This window comes from Hippichthys cyanospilos, chromosome 3, assembly GCF_059441005.1.
Source record: "Hippichthys cyanospilos isolate Australia breed blue-spotted pipefish chromosome 3, RoL_Hcya_1.0, whole genome shotgun sequence".
Classification (NCBI taxonomy): domain Eukaryota; kingdom Metazoa; phylum Chordata; class Actinopteri; order Syngnathiformes; family Syngnathidae; genus Hippichthys; species Hippichthys cyanospilos.
Window position 1 is genome coordinate 15,425,143 of NC_142371.1, and position 17,618 is coordinate 15,442,760.

Below are 17,618 nucleotides of genomic sequence, written 5' to 3' on the forward strand. Positions count from 1 at the left end.
GCCATTTTGGGGCCAATTACAGCCACTTTTTTCGTTTTGGCGAGTCATCTGACTTTGAGGTGGCGTGCAGACTTCGCCCATTATCGAAAAGTCGTAAAATTTTAAAACCTTAATATTCCATGTCTTATTGATATTCTGACCAATTTTCATTTGTTTTACTCAAACAGACTGAGCACAATACATGAAAGTGTAAAAAATGACATTTTAATCAACCACTAGGTGGCGCTAGTAGGTATTTAAAAAAACTTTTTATAAAGGTGTTAAAGACATAAGTTTCCATGTGTCTATGAAGTTTTAGATTTTTTTAAGCTAGTACATCAAAGTTATTAAGGTTTTTGTCCCTCTTGGCGAAGGAAAAATTGAACACATAATTTGAAGCCACGCCCCTATCATATATGTCAGCGGATCTGCACCAAATTTTGCCCACTTGTGCCCCTATGTGTGAATATGGACCACAGCAAATTTGAAAGCGATTGAGTAAAGCGTTTAGGAGAAACAAGGAGCAGTTTGGGACCTGCAAACGTGCAAAAATGGGCCAAAAATGCACATTCAAAAATTCATAACTCTCTTTCTGTACATCTGAGCACATGGCTCACGCTGACTTTTTTGTAGGTCTCTAGGTCCTACATATGCCTAAAAATTTTCGTAGCTCTAGGTCAAACGGGCCGGGACCAGGTGCACTTTTTCAACCTTAGGTGGCGCTGCAGATCCATTTTTTTTGCATTGTTTTGGGAAACACAAAAATATCCAATTTTTCACCGGGCCCGACAAATGTGCAAATTTTGGTGACTTTTCGTGCATGTTTAGGCCCTCAAAATTGGAAAAGCGCTTCACAGTAAATAATAATAATAACTAGAGCTGCAAGCAGCTATAAAGGGCCCTCGCAGACCTGTGCACGTTGGGGTATGAACAGGTCGGGGTATGAACAAGGACTATGAATGATGAAAAATTAGTTGTAGATCACTTCAGTGCAGGACTATTACCAAATATGTAAAATTTAGACAAGGTGGGACAATGTGGGTGGAGTTACTGCAGCTTTTATTGTTCCAATTTTGTGACTTTCAATGCCATATAGGCCACACCCACTGTCGAAACATTGTACTGATTTGTGGAGGGCATAAGGCATGGCCTCTGGCTTTTCAGAAAACATTTAAGGGATATCACTTCAAGGGGCTCAGCAGAGTACATAAAAACATTAAGGATTTGCTATATTTTTTGCTGCCACTAGGTGGCGCTCGTACTATGATAAAAAATAGGCTTGTAGGTGTGTTTCACATTGGACTCCCATCCCATATATGAAGTTTTGCAAAAATCAGATCATCTAGGTCCAATTACAGCAACTTTTACCGTTTTGGTGAGAAATCGGACTTTGAGCTGGCATACAGGCCACCCCTTTGATTGAAAAATCATAAAAGTTGAGAACCTTCATTCTCCACTGTGTCATAGCTTTTCTGACCATTTTTTAGTACATGTAGTCAAACAGACATTGCACAGTACATGAGAGTGTAAAAAATTAGATTTTTGTCCGCCACTAGGTGACGCTGTAAATGATTTGGATGTTTATCACATAGCTGTATTAGGGCATGACTTTTAAACTCCCTGCAAGTGTTTCACATGATTTGAAGCTGAAACAGCTGAGTTATTAAGGTTTTTGTCACTCTTGGCGAAGAAAATATTCAAAACAATTTGAAGCTCCGCCCACATCTTACAAGTCATGGGATCTTCACAATTTTTGGGAGATTTGTGCCGCTATATCTGCTAATAGTCCATGCCAACGTAGAAGTTAATCGGGTGAACCGTTTAAGAGAAAAAGGCACTAGATTTAGACCGGCTAATGTCTAAGAATGGGGCAAAATTGCACATAAAAAAAAATCATAAAAATTATTCTGTACATCTTAGCACATCACTCCTATTGACTTTTTTGTAGGTCTTACAATCCTACATATGCCTAAAAACTTTTATAGTGTTAGGTCAAACCAAACAGGAATAACTCCAATCTTTCGACTAATGACATTTTTTGCAGCCACTAGGTGGCGCTAGCTTTAAACTGGAATATATGTTTGTCGATGTCTTCAAGAACAGATTTTCATCCAATGTGTGAAATTGTGAGAAGATCAGATCATCTGGGTCAAATTACAGCAGCTTTTACTGGTCCGTTAAATTTTTGGAATGAAAATGGACGTAAAGGCCACGCCCATCATCGAAAATTCGTAAAATTTGGTGGAGGTCAGCAGGGCTGTCTAGAGGCTTGTCACACTTAATTTCAGCGATATTACTTCAAAGGGCTTAGCTAAACACGTAAAAATGTTTCAAAAATGCTATTTTTTTGGCTGCCACTAGGTGGCGCTCGCACTATAGCAAAAAATACGTTGATAGGTGTAATCTGCATTGGAAATCCATCAAATATGTAATGTTTAGAAAAGATAAGACTATCTGGGACCAAACACAGCAACTTTGTTCGTTTTGGCGAGACATCAGACTGACATTTTTGTTTGCCACTAGATGGCCTCACAAGCAATTGAAGATTTGTTTAACCACTTGTGTTAAGGGCTTGAGTCTCCATGTGTCTGTGAAGTTTCAGATTTTTCTAAGCTTGTAAAGCTGAGTTATAAAGGTTTGTTTCACATGTGGCAAAGTAATCATCAAAGGCATAATATAAAGCCCCGCCCCCAACATATTTGTTGGCAGATCGTCACAAAAATTTGAACAATTGTGCCTCACAGTCAGATAAAACATCACAGCAAATTTGAAGTCGATCGGGTCAAGCGTTTGGGAGAAAAAAGGAGCAGTTCGGGACCTGCAAATGAGCAAAAACGGGCCAAAAGTGCACATTCAAAAATTCATAACTCTCTTTCTGTACATCTGAGCATATGGCTCGCGCTGACTTTTTTGTAGGGCTCGAGGTCCTACATAAGGCTACAAATTTTTGTAGCTTTAGGTCAAACGGGCCGGGAGTGAGAGGCTATTTTCCACTCATAAGGCCATTTTGGGGCCAATTTCAGCCACTTTTTTCGTTTTGGCGAGTCATCTGACTTTGAGGTGGCGTGCAGACTATGCCCATTATCGAAAAGTCGTAAAATTTTAAAACCTTAATATTCCATGTCTTAATGATATTCTGACCAATTTTCATTTGTTTTACTCAAACAGACTGAGCACAATACATGAAAGTGTAAAAAATGACATTTTAATCAACCACTAAGTGGCGCTAGTAGGTATTTAAAAAAACTTTTTTCAAAGGTGTTAAAGACATAAGTTTCCATGTGTCTATGAAGTTTTAGATTTTTTTAAGCTAGTACATCAAAGTTATTAAGGTTTATGTCACTCTTGGCGAAGGAAAAATTGAACACATAATTTGAAGCCACGCCCCTATCATATATGTCAGCGGATCTGCACCAAATTTTGCCCACTTGTGCCCCTATGTGTGAATATTGACCACAGCAAATTTGAAGGTGATTGAGTAAAGCGTTTAGGAGAAACAAAGAGCAGTTTGGGACCTGCAAACGTGCAAAAATGGGCCAAAAATGCACATTCAAAAAATCATAACTCTTTTTCTGTACATCTGAGCACATGGCTCGCGCTGACTTTTTTGTAGGTCCCTAGGTCCTACATATGTCTAAAAATTTTCGTAGCTCTAGGTCAAACGGGCCGGGACCAGGTGCACTTTTTCGACCTTAGGTGGCGCTGCAGAGCCATTTTTTTTGCATTGTTTTGGGAAACACAAAAATATCCAATTTTTCACCGGGCCCGACAAATGTGCAAATTTTGGTGACTTTTCGTGCATGTTTAGGCCCTAAAAAATGGAAAAGCGCTGCACAGTAAATAATAATAATAATAACTAGAGCTGCAAGCAGCTATAAAGGGCCCTCGCAGACCTGTGCACGTTGGGGTATGAACAGGTCGGGGTATGAACAAGGACTATGAAGGATGAAAAAGTAGTTGTAGATCCCTTCAGTGCAGGACTCTTACCAAATATGTAAAATTTAGACAAGGTGGGACAATGTGGGTGGAGTAACTGCAGCTTTTATTGTTCCAATTTTGTGACTTTCAATGCCATATAGGCCACACCCACTGTCGAAACATCGTAGTGATTTGTGGAGGGCATAAGGCATGGCCACTGGCTTTTCAGAAAACATTTACGGGATATCACTTCAAGGGGCTCAGCAGAGTACATAAAAATATTAAGGATTTGCTATATTTTTTGCTGCCACTAGGTGGCGCTCGTACTATGATAAAAATCAGACTTGTAGGTGTGTTTTACATTGGACTCTCATCCCATATATGAAGTTTAAAAAATACCAGATCGTCTAGGTCCAATGACAGCAACTTTTACCGTTTTCGCGAGACATGGGATTTTGAGTTGGCATAGAGGCAACGCCCTTTATTGAAAAGTCATAAAAGTTGAGAACCTTAATGTTCCAATGTGTCATAGCTTTTCTGACCATTTTTTAGTTCATTTAGTCAAACAGGCATTTCACAGTACATAAAAGTATAAAAAATGAGATTTTTGTCCGCCACTGGGTGGCGCTGTAAATGATTTGAAAGTTTATCACATAGCTAAATTATTGCATTACTTTTAAAGGGCCACAGTAAATAATAATAATAATAAGAACTAGAGCTGCAAGCAGCTATAAAGGGCCCTCGCAGACCTGTGCACGTTGAGGTATGAACAGGTCGGGGTATGAACAAGGACTACGAATGATGAAAAATTTGTTGTTGATCACTTCAGTGCAGGACTATTACCAAATATGTAAAATTTAGACAAGATGGGACAATGTTGTGTGGAGGTACTGCAGCTTTTATTGTTCCAATTTTGTGACTTTCAATGCCATATAGGCCACATTCACTGTCGAAACATTGTACTGATTTGTGGGGGGCATAAGGCATGGCCACTGGCTTTTCAGAAAACATTTAAGGGATATCGCTTCAAGGGGCTCAGCAGAGTACATAAAAACATTAAGGATTTGCTATATTTTTTGCTGCCACTAGGTGGCGCTCATACTATGATAAAAAATAGGCTTGTAGGTGTGTTTCACATTGGACACTCATCCCATATATGAAGTTTTGCAAACATCAAATCATCTAGGTCCAATTACAGCAACTTTTACTGTTTTGTTGAGAAATCGGACTTTGAGCTGGCATACAGGCCACGCCTTTTATTAAAAAATCATAAAAAATGAGAACCTTCATTCTCCACTGTGTCATAGCTTTTCTGACCATTTTTTAGTTCATGTAGTCAAACAGACATTGCACAGTACATGAGAGTGTAAAAAATTAGATTTTTGTCCGCCACTAGGTGGCGCTGTAAATGATTTGGATGTTTATCACATAGCTGTATTAGGGCATGACTTTTAAACTCCTTGCAAGTGTTTCACATGATTTGAAGCTGAAACAGCTGAGTTATTAAGGTTTTTGTCACTCTTGGCGAAGGAAATATTCAAAACAATTTGAAGCTCCGCCCACATCTTACAAGTCATGGGATCTTCACAATTTTTGGGAGATTTGTGCCGCTATATCTGCTAATAGTCCATGCCAACGTAGAAGTTAATCGGGTGAACCGTTTAAGAGAAAAAGGCACTAGATTTAGACCGGCTAATGTCTAAGAATGGGGCAAAATTGCACATAAAAAAAAAATCATAAAAATTATTCTGTACATCTTAGCACATCACTCTTATTGAGTTTTTTGTAGGTCTTACAATCCTACATATGCCTAAAAACTTTTATAGTGTTAGGTCAAACCAAACAGGGATGACTCCAATCTTTCGACTAATGACATTTTTTGCAGCCACTAGGTGGCGCTAGCTTTAAACTGGAATATATGTTTGTCGATGTCTTCAGGAATAGATTTTCATCCAATGTGTGAAATTGTGAGAAGATCAGATCATCTGGGTCAAATTACAGCAGCTTTTACTGGTCCGTTAAATTTTCGGAATGAAAATGGACGTAAAGGCCACGCCCATTATCGAAATTTCGTAAAATTTGGTGGAGGTCAGCAAGGCTGTCTAGAGGCTTGTCACACGTAATTTCAGCGATATTACTTCAAAGGGCTCAGCTAAACACGTAAAAATGTTTCAAAAATGCTATATTTTTGGCTGCCACTAGGTGGCGCTCGCACTATAGCAAAATATACGTTGATAGGTGTATTCCGCATTCGAAACCCATCAAATATGTAATGTTTAGAAGAGATAAGACCATCTGGGACCAAACACAGCAACTTTGTTCGTTTTGGCGAGACATCAGACTGACATTTTTGTTTGCCACTAGATGGCCTTATAAGCAATTGAAGATTTTTTTAAACACTTGTGTTAAGGGCTTAAGTCTTCATGTGTATGTGAAGTTTCAGATTTTTCTAAGCTTGTAAAGCTGAGTTATAAAGGTTTGTTTCACATGTGGCAAAGTAATCATCAAAGGCATAATATGAAGCCCCGCCCCCAACATATTTGATGGCGGATCATCACGAAAATTTGAACAATTGTGCCTCACAGTCAGATAAAACATCACAGCAAATTTGAAGTCGATCGGGTCAAGCGTTTGGGAGAAAAAAGGAGCAGTTCGGGACCTGCAAATGAGCAAAAACGGGCCAAAAGTGCACATTCAAAAATTCATAACTCTCTTTCTGTACATCTGAGCATATGGCTCGCGCTGACTTTTTTGTAGGGCTCGAGGTCCTACATAAGGCTACAAACTTTTGTAGCTCTAGGTCAAATGGGCCGGCAGTAAGAGGCTATTTTCCACTCATAAGGCCATTTTGGGGCCAATTACAGCCACTTTTTTCGTTTTGGCGAGTCATCTGACTTTGAAGTGGCGTGCAGACCACGCCCATTATCGAAAAGTCATAAAATTTTAAAATCTTAATATTCCATGTCTTAAGGATATTCTGACCAATTTTCACTTTTTTTACTTAAACAGACTGAGCACAATACATGAAACTGTAAAAAATGACATTTTGATCAACCACTAGGCGGCGCTAGTAGGTATTGAAAAAAACTTTTTTCAAATGTGTTAAAGACATAAGTTTCCATGTGTCTATGAAGTTTTAGATTTTTTTAAGCTAGTACATCAAAGTTATTAAGGTTTATGTCACTCTTGGCGAAGGAAAAATTGAACACATAATTTGAAGCCATGCCCCTATCATATATGTCAGCGGATCTGCACCAAATTTTGCCCACTTGTGCCTCTATGTGTGAATATGGACCACAGCAAATTTGAAGGCGATTGAGTAAAGCGTTTAGGAGAAAGAAGGAGCAGTTTGGGACCTGCAAACGTGCAAAAATGGGCCAAAAATGCACATTCAAAAATTCATAACTCTTTTTCTGTACATCTGAGCACATGGCTCGTGCTGACTTTTTTGTAGGTCTCTAGGTCCTACATATGCCAAAAAATTTTCGTAGCTCTAGGTCAAACGGGCCGGGACTAGGTGCACTTTTTCGACCTTAGGTGGCGCTGCAGAGCCATTTTTTTTGCATTGTTTTGGGAAACACAAAAAAATCAAATTTTTCACCAGGCCCGACAAATGTGCAAATTTTGGTGACTTTTCGTGCATGTTTAGGCCCTCAAAAATGGAAAAGCGCTGCACAGTAAATAATAATAATAATAACTAGAGCTGCAAGCAGCTATAAAGGGCCCTCGCAGACCTGTGCACGTTGGGGTATGAACAGGTCGGGGTATGAACAAGGACTATGAACAATGAAATAGTAGTTGTAGATGACTTCAGTGCAGGACTCTTACCAAATATGTAAAATTTAGACAAGGTGGGACAATGTGGGTGGAGTTACTGCAGCTTTTATTGTTCCAATTTTGTGACTTTCAATGCCATATAGGCCACACCCACTGTCGAAACATCGTACTGATTTGTGGAGGGCATAAGGCATGGCCACTGGCTTTTCAGAAAACATTTAAGGGATATCACTTCAAGGGGCTCAGCAGAGTACATAAAAACATTAAGGATTTGCTATATTTTTTGCTGCCACTAAGTGGCGCTCGTACTATGATAAAAAATAGGCTTGTAGGTGTGTTTCACATTGGACTCCCATCCCATATATGAAGTTTTGCAAACATCAGATCATCTAGGTCCAATTACAGCAACTTTCACCGTTTTGGGGAGACATCAGACTTTGAGTTTGCATAGAGGCCACGCCCTTTAATGAAAAGTCATAAAAGTTGAGAACCTTAATGTTCCAATGTGTCATAGCTTTTCTGACCATTTTTTAGTTCATTTAGTCAAACAGGCATTTCACAGTACATAAAAGTATAAAAAATGAGATTTTTGTCCGCCACTGGGTGGCGCTGTAAATGATTTGAAAGTTTATCACATAGCTGTATTATTGCATGACTTTTAAAGTCCCAGGAAAGTTTCAGACGGTTTGAAGCTGTCATAGCTGAGTTATTAACATTTTTGTCACTCTTGGCGAAGGAAGTATTAAACATAATTTGAAGCTCCGCCCCCATCTTTTCTGTCAAGAGATCTTCACGATATTTGGACTATGTGTGCCCCTCAGTTGGATAATGATTCATGCCAAAGTTGAAGGTAATGGGGTGAATTGTTTAAAAGAAAAAGGCACTAGTTTGAGACCAGCTAATGTCTAAGAATGGGACAAAACTGCACATTAAAAAAATTCTTAACAATTTTTCTGTACATCCTAGCACATCACTTTTATTGACTTTTTTGTAGGTCTTGCAGTCCTTCATTTGCCTACAAAGTTTCATAGCTGTAGGTCAAACCAAACAGGATTGACTGTAATCTTTCGACTAATGACATTTTTTGCAGCCACTAGCTGGCGCTGGCTTTAAACTGGAATATATTTTTGTCGATATGTTCAGGAGAATATTTTCATCCAATGTGTGAAATTGTGAGAAGATCAGATCATCTGGGTCAAATTAGAGCAACTTTTACTGGACAGATAAAGCTTCGGAATGAAAATGGTCGTAGAGGCCACGCCCATTATCGAAACTTCGTAAAATTTGGTGGAGGTCAGCAGGGCTGTCTAGAGGCTTTTCAGACCTAATTTCAGCGATATTACATCAAAGGGCTCAGCTAAACACATAAAAACGTTTAAAAAATGCTCTATTTTTGGCTGCCACTAGGTGGCGCTCGCACTATAACAAAAAATATGTTGTTAGGTGTATTCTGCATTGGAAACCCATCAAATATATGAAGTTTAGAAAAGATAAGACCATCTGGGACCAAACACAGCAACTTTGTTCGTTTTGGCGAGACATCAGACTGATATTTTTGGTTGCCACTAGATGGCCTTATAAGCAAGTGAATATTTTTTTAAACACTTGTGTTAAGGGCTTGAGTCTCCATGTGTCTGTGAAGTTTCAGATTTTTCTAAGCTTGTAAAGCTGAGTTATAAAGGTTTGTTTCACATGTGGCAAAGTAATCATCAAAGGCATAATATAAAGCCCCGCCCCCAACATATTTGATGGCGGATCATCACAAAAATTTGAACAATTGTGCCTCACAGTCAGATAAAACATCACAGCAAATTTGAAGTCGATCGGGTCAAGCCTTTGGGAGAAAAAAGGAGCAGTTCGGGACCTGCAAATGAGCAAAAACGGGCTAAAGGTGTACATTCAAAAATTCATAACTCTCTTTCTGTACATCTGAGCATAGGGCTCGTGCTGACTTTTTTGTAGGGCTTGAGGTCTTACATAAGGCTACAAATTTTTGGAGCTCTAGGTCAAACGGGCCGGGAGTGAGAGGCTATTTTCCACTCATAAGGCCATTTTGGGGCCAATTACAGCCACTTTTTTCGTTTTGGCAAGTCATCTGACTTTGAGGTGGCGTGCAGACTACGCCCATTATCGAAAAGTCGTAAATTTTTAAAACCTTAATATTCCATGTCTTAATGATATTCTGACCAATTTTCATTTGTTTTACTCAAACAGACTGAGCACAATACATGAAAGTGTAAAAAATGACATTTTAATCAACCACTAGGCGGCGCTAGTAGGTATTTAAAAAAATTTTTTTTAAAGGTGTTAAAGACATAAGTTTCCATGTGTCTATGAAGTTTTAGATTTTTTTAAGCTAGTACATCAAAGTTATTAAGGTTTTTGTCACTCTTGGCGAAGGAAAAATTGAACACATAATTTGAAGACACGCCCCTATCATATATGTCAGCGGATCTGCACCAAATTTTGCCCAGTTGTGCCCCTATGTGTGAATATGGACCACAGCAAATTTGAAGGCGATTGAGTAAAGCGTTTGGGAGAAACAAGGAGCAGTTTGGGACCTGCAAACGTGCAAAAATGGGCCAAAAATGCACATTCAAAAATTCATAACTCTTTTTCTGTACATCTGAGCACATGGCTCGCGCTGACTTTTTTGTAGGTCTCTAGGTCCTACATATGGCTAAAAATTTTCGTAGCTCTAGGTCAAACGGGCCGGGACCAGGTGCACTTTTTCGACCTTAGGTGGCGCTGCAGAGCCATTTTTTTTGCATTGTTTTGGGAAACACAAAAATATCCAATTTTTCACCGGGCCCGACAAATGTGCAAATTTTGGTGACTTTTCGTGCATGTTTAGGCCCTCAAAAATGGAAAAGCGCTGCACAGTAAATAATAATAATAATAATAATAATAATAATAATAATCTGGAGAAAAACAAGAGGGCTCTCGCAGCGGTAGCTGCTCGGGCCCTAATAATAATAATAACTAGAGCTGCAAGCAGCTATAAAGGGCCCTCGCAGACCTGTGCACGTTGGGGTATGAACAGGTCGGGGTATGAACAAGGACTATGAACGATGAAAAAGTAGTTGTAGATGACTTCAGTGCAGGACTCTTACCAAATATGTAAAATTTGGACAAGGTGGGACAATGTGGGTGGAGTTACTGCAGCTTTTATTGTTCCAATTTTGTTACTTTCAATGCCATATAGGCCACACCCACTGTGGAAACATCGTACTGATTTGTGGAGGGCATAATGCATGGCCACTGGCTTTTCAGAAAACATTTAAGGGATATCACTTCAAGGGGCTCAGCAGAGTACATAAAAACATTAAGGATTTGCTATATTTTTTGCTGCCACTAGGTGGCGCTCGTACTATGATTAAAAAATAGGCTTGTAGGTGTGTTTCACATTGGACTCCCATCCCATATATGAAGTTTTAAAAATATCAGATCGTCTAGGTCCAATTACAGCAACTTTTACTGTTTTTGCGAGACATCGGATTTTGAGTTGGCATAGAGGCCACGCCCTTTAATGAAAAGTCATAAAAGTTGAGAACCTTAATGTTCCAATGTGTCATAGATTTTCTGACCATTTTTGAGTTCATTTAGTCAAACAGGCATTTCACAGTACATAAAAGTATAAAAAATGAGATTTTTGTCCGCCACTGGGTGGCGCTGTAAATGATTTGAAAGTTTATCACATAGCTGTATTATTGCATGACTTTTAAAGTCCCAGGAAAGTTTCAGATGTTTTGACGCTGTCATAGCTGAGTTATTAATATTTTTGTCAACCTTGGCGAAGGAAGTATTAAACATAATTTGAAGCTCCGCCCCCATCTTTTCTGTCAAGAGATCTTCACGATATTTGGACTATGTGTGCCCCTCAGTTGGATAATGATTCATGCCAAATTTGAAGGTAATGGGGTGAATCGTTTAAGAGAAAAAGGCACTAGTTTGTGACCAGCTAATGTCTAAGAATGGGACAAAACTGCACATTAAAAAAAATCATAACAATTTTTCTGTACATTCTAGCACATCACTTCTATTGACTTTTTTGTAGGTCTTCCAGTCCTTCATTTGCATACAAAGTTTCATAGCTGTAGGTCAAACCAAACAGGATTGACTGTAATCTTGCAACTAATGATATTTTTTGCAGCCACTAGGTGGCGCTAGCTTTAAACTGGAATATATTTTTGTCGATATGTTCAGGAGAATATTTTCATCCAATGTGTGAAATTGTGAGAAGATCAGATCATCTGGGTCAAATTACAGCAACTTTTACTGGACAGATAAAGCTTCGGAATGAAAATGGTCGTAGAGGCCACGCCCATTATCGAAACTTCGTAAAATTTGGTGGAGGTCAGCAGGGCTGTCTAGAGGCTTTTCAGACCTAATTTCAGCGATATTACATCAAAGGGCTCAGCTAAACACATAAAAACGTTTAAAAAATGCTCTATTTTTGGCTGCCACTAGGTGGCGCTCGCACTATAACAAAAAATACGTTGTTAGGTGTATTCCGCATTGGAAACTTATCAAATATATGAAGTTTAGAAAAGATAAGACCATCTGGGACCAAACACAGCAACTTTGTTCGTTTTGGCGAGACATCAGACTGACATTTTTTTTTGCCACTAGATGGCCTTATAAGCAATTGAATATTTTATTAAACACTTGTGTTAAGGGCTTGAGTCTCCATGTGTCTGTGAAGTTTCAGATTTTTCTAAGCTTGTAAAGCTGAGTTATAAAGGTTTGTTTCACATGTGGCAAAGTAATCATCAAAGGCATAATATAAAGCCCCGCCCCCAACATATTTGATGGCGGATCATCACAAAAATTTGAACAATTGTGCCTGACAGTCAGATAAAACATCACAGCAAATTTGAAGTCGATCGGGTCAAGCGTTTGGGAGAAAAAAGGAGCAGTTCGGGACCTGCAAATGAGCAAAAACGGGCTAAAGGTGCACATTCAAAAATTCATAACTCTCTTTCTGTACATCTGAGCATAGGGCTCGCGCTGACTTTTTTGTAGGGCTCGAGGTCCTACATAAGGCTACAAATTTTTGGAGCTCTAGGTCAAACGGGCCGGGAGTGAGAGGCTATTTTCCACTCATAAGGCCATTTTGGGGCCAATTACAGCCACTTTTTTGTTTTGGCGAGTCATCTGACTTTGAGGTGGCGTGCAGACTACGCCCATTATCGAAAAGTCGTAAAATTTTAAAACCTTAATATTCCATGTCTTAATGATATTCTGACCAATTTTCATTTGTTTTACTCAAACAGACTGAGCACAATACATGAAAGTGTAAAAAATGACATTTTAATCAACCACTAGGCGGCGCTAGTAGGTATTTAAAAAAACTTTTTTTAAAGGTGTTAAAGACATAAGTTTCCATGTGTCTATGAAGTTTTAGATTTTTTTAAGCTAGTACATCAAAGTTATTAAGGTTTTTGTCACTCTTGGCGAAGGAAAAATTGAACACATAATTTGAAGCCACGCCCCTATCATATATGTCAGCGGATCTGCACCAAATTTTGTCCACTTGTGCCCCTATGTGTGAATATGGACCACAGCAAATTTGAAGGCGATTGAGTAAAGCGTTTGGGAGAAACAAGGAGCAGTTTGGGACCTGCAAACGTGCAAAAATGGGCCAAAAATGCACATGCAAAAATTCATAACTCTTTTTCTGTACATCTGAGCACATGGCTCGCGCTGACTTTTTTGTAGGTCCCTAGGTCCTACATATGTCTAAAAATTTTCGTAGCTCTAGGTCAAACGGGCCGGGACCAGGTGCACTTTTTCGACCTTAGGTGGCGCTGCAGAGCCATTTTTTTTGCATTGTTTTGGGAAACACAAAAATATCAAATTTTTCACCGGGCCCGACAAATGTGCAAATTTTGGTGACTTTTCGTGCATGTTTAGGCCCTAAAAAATGGAAAAGCGCTGCACAGTAAATAATAATAATAATAATAATAATAACTAGAGCTGCAAGCAGCTATAAAGGGCCCTCGCAGACCTGTGCACGTTGGGGTATGAACAGGTCGGGGTATGAACAAGGACTATGAATGATGAAAAAGTAGTTGTAGATCACTTCAGTGCAGGACTATTACCAAATATGTAAAAATTAGACAAGGTGGGACAATGTGTGTTGAGTTACTGCAGCTTTTATTGTTCCAATTTTGTGACTTTCGATGCCATATAGGCCACACCCACTGTCGAAACATTGTACTGATTTGTGGGGGGCATAAGGCATGGCCACTGGCTTTTCAGAAAACATTTAAGGGATATATCACTTCAAGGGGCTCAGCAGAGTACATAAAAACATTAAGGATTTGCTATATTTTTTGCTGCCACTAGGTGGCGCTCGTACTATGATAAAAAATAGGCTTGTAGGTGTGTTTCACATTGGACTCCCATCCCATATATGAAGTTTTGCAAACATCAGATCATCTAGGTCCAATTACAGCAACTTTTACCGTTTTGGGGAGACATCAGACTTTGAGTTTGCATAGAGGCCACACCCTTTAATGAAAAGTCATAAAAGTTGAGAACCTTAATGTTCCAATGTGTCATAGCTTTTCTGACCATTTTTTAGTTCATTTAGTCAAACAGGCATTTCACAGTACATAAAAGTATAAAAAATGATATTTTTGTCCGCCACTGGGTGGCGCTGTAAATGATTTGAAAGTTTATCACATAGCTGTATTATTGCATTACTTTTAAAGGCCCAGGAAAGTTTCAGATGGTTTGAAGCTGTCATAGCTGAGTTATTAAGATTTTTGTTACTCTTGGCAAAGGAAGTATTAAACATAATTTGAAGCTCCGCCCCCATCTTTTATGTCAAGAGATCTTCACGATATTTGGACTATGTGTGCCCCTCAGTTGGATAATGATTCATGCCAAAGTTGAAGGTAATGGGGTGAATCATTTAAGAGAAAAAGGCACTAGTTTGAGACCAGCTAATGTCTAAGAATGGGACAAAACTGCACATTAAAAAAATTCATAACAATTTTTCTGTACATCCTAGCACATCACTTGTATTGACTTTTTTGTAGGGCATGCAGTCCTTCATTTGCCTACAAAGTTTCATAGCTGTAGGTCAAACCAAACAGGATTGACTGTAATCGTTCGACTAATGACATTTTTTGCAGCCACTAAGTGGCGCTAGCTTTAAACTGGAATATATTTTTGTCGATATGTTCAGGAGAATATTTTCATCCAATGTGTGAAATTGTGAGAAGATCAGATCATCTGGGTAAAATTACAGCAACTTTTACTGGACAGATAAAAATTCGGAATGAAAATGGCCGTAGAGGCCACACCCATTATCGAAACTTCGTAAAATTTGGTGGAGGTCAGCAGGGCTGTCTAGAGGCTTTTCAGACTTAATTTCAGCGATATTACTTCAAAGGGCTCAGCTAAACACATAAAAATGTTTAAAAAATGCTATATTTTTGGCTGCCACTAGGTGGCGCTCGCACTATAACAAAAAATACGTTAATAGGTGTATTCCGCATTGGAAACCCATCAAATATATGAAGTTTAGAAAAGATAAGCCAATCTGGGACCAAACACAGCAACTTTGTTCGTTTTGGCGAGACATCAGACTGACATTTTTGTTTGCCACTAGATGGCTTTATAAGCAATTGAAGATTTTTTTAAACACTTGTGTTAAGGGCTTGAGTCTTCATGTGTCTGTGAATTTTCAGATTTTTCCAAGCTTGTAAAGCTGAGTTATAAAGGTTTGTTTCACATGTGGCAAAGTAATCATCAAAGGCATAATATAAAGCCCCGCCCCCAACATATTTGATGGCGGATCATCACAAAAATTTGAACAATTGTGCCTCACAGTAAGATAAAACATCACAGCAAATTTGAAGTCGATCAGGTCAAGGGTTTGGGAGAAAAAAGGAGCAGTTCGGGACCTGCAAATGAGCAAAAACGGGCCAAAGGTGCACATTCAAAAATTCATAACTCTCTTTCTGTACATCTGAGCATATGGCTCGCGCTGACTTTTTTGTAGGGCTCGAGGTCCTACATAAGTCTACAAATTTTTGGAGCTCTAGGTCAAACGGGCCGGGAGTGAGAGGCTATTTTCCACTCATAAGGCCATTTTGGGGCCAATTACAGCCACTTTTTTCGTTTTGGCGAGTCATCTGACTTTGAAGTGGCGTGCAGACCACGCCCATTATCGAAAAGTCGTAAAATTTTAAAGCCTTAATATTCCATGTCTTAATGATATTCTGACCAATTTTCATTTGTTTTACTCAAACAGACTGAGCACAATACATGAAAGTGTAAAAAATGACATTTTAATCAACCACTAGGCGGCGCTAGTAGGTATTTGAAAAAACTTTTTTCAAAGGTGTTAAAGACATAAGTTTCCATGTGTCTATGAAGTTTTAGATTTTTTTAAGCTAGTACATCAAAGTTATTAAGGTTTATGTCCCTCTTGGCGAAGGAAAAATACAACACATAATTTGAAGCCACGCCCCTATCATATATGCCAGCGGATCTGCACCAAATTTTGCCCACTTGTGCCCCTATGTGTGAATATGGACCACAGCAAATTTGAAGGTGATTGAGTAAAGCGTTTAGGAGAAACAAGGAGCAGTTTGGGACCTACAAACGTGCAAAAATGGGCCAAAAATGCACATTCAAAAATTCATAACTCTTTTTCTGTACATCTGAGCACATGGCTCGCGCTGACTTTTTTGTAGGTCTCTAGGTCCTACATATGCCTAAAAATTTTCGTAGCTCTAGGTCAAACGGGCCGGGACCAGGTGCACTTTTTCAACCTTAGGTGGCGCTGCAGAGCCATTTTTTTTGCATTGTTTTGGGAAACACAAAAATATCAAATTTTTCACCGGGCCCGACAAATGTGCAAATTTTGGTGACTTTTCGTGCATGTTTAGGCCCTCAAAAATGGAAAAGCGCTGCACAGTAAATAATAATAATAATAATAATAATAACTAGAGCTGCAAGCAGCTATAAAGGGCCCTCGCAGACCTGTGCACGTTGGGGTATGAAGAGGTCGGGGTATGAACAAGGACTATGAACAATGAAAAAGTAGTTGTAGATGACTTCAGTGCAGGACTCTTACCAAATATGTAAAATTTAGACAAGGTGGGACAATGTGGGTGGAGTTACTGCAGCTTTTATTGTTCCAATTATGTGACTTACAATGCCATGTAGGCCACACCTACTGTCGAAACATCGTACTCATTTGTGGAGGGCATAAGGCATGGCCACTGGTTTTTCAGAAAACATTTAAGGGATATCACTTCAAGGGGCTCAGCAGAGGACATAAAAACATTAAGGGTTTGCTATATTTTTTGCTGCCACTAGGTGGCGCTCGTACTATGATAAAAAATAGGCTTGTAGGAGTGTTTCACATTGGACTCCCATCCCATATACGAAGTTTTAAAAATATCAGATCGTCTAGGTCCAATTACAGCAACTTTTACCGTTTTCGCGAGACATCTGATTTACAGTTGGCATAGAGGCCACGCCCTTTAATGAAAAGTCATAAAAGTTGAGAACCTTAATGTTCTAATGTGTCATAGCTTTTCTGACCATTTTTGAGTTCATTTAGTCAAACAGGCATTTCACAGTACATAAAAGTATAAAAAATGAGATGTTAGTCCGCCACTGGGTGGCGCTGTAAATGATTTGAAAGTTTATCACATAGCTGTATTATTGCATTACTTTTAAAGGCCCAGGAAAGTTTCAGATGGTTTGAAGCTGTCATAGCTCAGTTATTAAGATTTTTGTCACTCTTGGCAAAGGAAGTATTAAACCTAATTTGAAGCTCCGCCCCCATCTTTTATGTCAAGAGATCTTCACGATATTTGGACTATGTGTGCCCCTCAGTTGGATAATGATTCATGCCAAAGTTGAAGGTAATGGGGTGAATCGTTTAATAGAAAAAGGCACTAGTTTGAGACCAG

The 17,618-nt window shown here is 39.0% G+C and overlaps 1 protein-coding gene across 4 annotated transcripts in view; it reads left to right on the forward strand.

Moving 5' to 3' along the window:
• The window catches only part of LOC148425860 (CUB and sushi domain-containing protein 3-like), a 627,928-nt gene that overhangs the window by 283,243 nt on the left and 327,067 nt on the right, over positions 1-17,618 (forward strand). The gene's annotated exons all lie outside the window — the stretch shown is intronic.